Source organism: Peromyscus californicus, unplaced genomic scaffold (assembly GCF_007827085.1).
Source record: "Peromyscus californicus insignis strain IS unplaced genomic scaffold, ASM782708v3 Scaffold_5__1_contigs__length_169319896, whole genome shotgun sequence".
NCBI classification, from domain to species: domain Eukaryota; kingdom Metazoa; phylum Chordata; class Mammalia; order Rodentia; family Cricetidae; genus Peromyscus; species Peromyscus californicus.
In genome coordinates, this window is record NW_026294573.1 from 147,928,073 (window position 1) to 147,930,015 (window position 1,943).

Sequence of the window (1,943 nt, forward strand, 5' to 3'; positions counted from 1 at the left end):
CCTATCTCCACACTAATGACCCAGCAGATGTGTACATGACAACCCTTTGATAAGCAAAAACACCAATATGCACAGACTTGCAGATCAATATTTGTCTGAGCACTCAGCAGACTCTGGATGGCTGTGTGACTTCTGGACTTCGTAGCCTGGTGTCAAGCTGTAAGCAGCTGAGGGAAAGGCATCAGAACTGCTTAAGACTGGATGAGGCTCCCAAAACAATTCGAGTTTCAAAAGCTTTAAGGAGCAAACAACCCTCCCAGCTAATGCTCCAGTGTGACCTTGCTCAGGACCGTGTCACCACATTCTCTCAGCCGCGTTGTGGTAGTTAACCCTTTCTCTTCTTTGCTTCTTGCCCTGAGATGGTAGTTCTGAAATCGACTTCAAGGTAGCCCCAGGGGCTGTCCCACAAAGTGGACCCCAGGCTACTCACTCTGGATTCAACCAGAAAAACTTCATTTTGATGTGCTTTGAACATTGTGTTTTGACATAGGAATTTATTTTTGTTTGAGAGTGGGAGACCCCCATGGCCTTACAGGTTTCATACCATCTCATTAGGTTTCCTAAGAATACCACATCAACGCCTAGTTTGAGTCTCGCAAACCTCCAGTGATGTCCTTATCTGATTCTACAGCACATCACTTCCTGGGCTCCCACACAGTCCCACTCACATTCCACCATCTCCACTTGCTGGATGTCTCATAGACACCTCCTCGGAGTATTCCTGGAATAGAGCACTTCTTCCTGCCTACTCTTCCATCTCAACTGATGACATCACCATCCTCCTGATGACTTAGCATGAAGCTCTGAACCATACTGACCGCTGTTATCTACTTTCTCTGCATCTAGCCAGTCTTGTCTGTAAGCTATCCTAAATTATCATCTCCTGGATGCCTCCCAAACAGGCAGTGGGACCGGGCCCTGTGCTCATTGCATGAGTCGGCTGTTTGAAACCTGGGGCCTATGCAGGATCGCTTGCTCGGCCTGGGAGGAGGGGACTGGACCTACCTGGACTGAGTCTACCAAGTTGATCTCAGTCCTCGGGGAAGGCTTTGTCCTGGAGGAGATGGGAATGGGGGGCGGGCTGGGGGGGAGGTGAGGGGGGGCGGGAGGGGGGAGAACAAGGGAATCCGTGGCTGATATGTAGAACTGAATTGTATTGTAAAATAAAAAAAAAAATTATCATCTCCTTCCTCTCCATCTTTACTGCCCTTGCCTTGGTGTGGGATCTGGTCATCAATCTTCATCCACCATTACAAGACTCCAAGCAACTCTGACAGAAATCTGCCTGATGATTGTCCTGACCATTCTTTGAACTACAGAAGAAATTATAGCAGTTGCTATTTAGCTGCAACTTTGTAGTTAACAAACTGCTTTCTTGTACATTCCCACACTTAAACCTCACAATATTCTATTTTTTATTTCCTTTTTTAATATGGTATTTTGTTGATTTCTGAGAATTTCAGTTAGTGTATTTTGATCATATTCGCCTTCCTCTCCTTCCCCTAATGCCTCCCAGATCCACTCCACCTTCCGCCCTGCCCCCTACTACTTGTTCTCTTTTTGAAAATAGCCTACCAAGTCAATTTGTGCCAGGCCTCCACTGGAATATGGCCAACTCACCAGGGCCACACTGACTCTGCCTCTCTTCGAAGTTCATAGCTCCTCTGATAGGAGTGGAGGCTCATGCTCCCCTCCCCAGCTCTAGACTAAAATGTCAACTGGCTTCATCTTGAGCAGATCTTGTACAGGCAATCACAGCACTGTGAGTTCATGAATATAGAGGTCCTGTCATGTCTAGAGTAAACTGTTCCACTCTGGTCCTCCACAACTTTGGCTCTTGCAGTCTGTCTGTCTCTCTTCTCTGATGGTCCGTGAGACACTGTGGAGGAAGGGTGTGATCCGGATGCAACGTTTGTGGCTGAGCACTCCACTGACTGACTCTC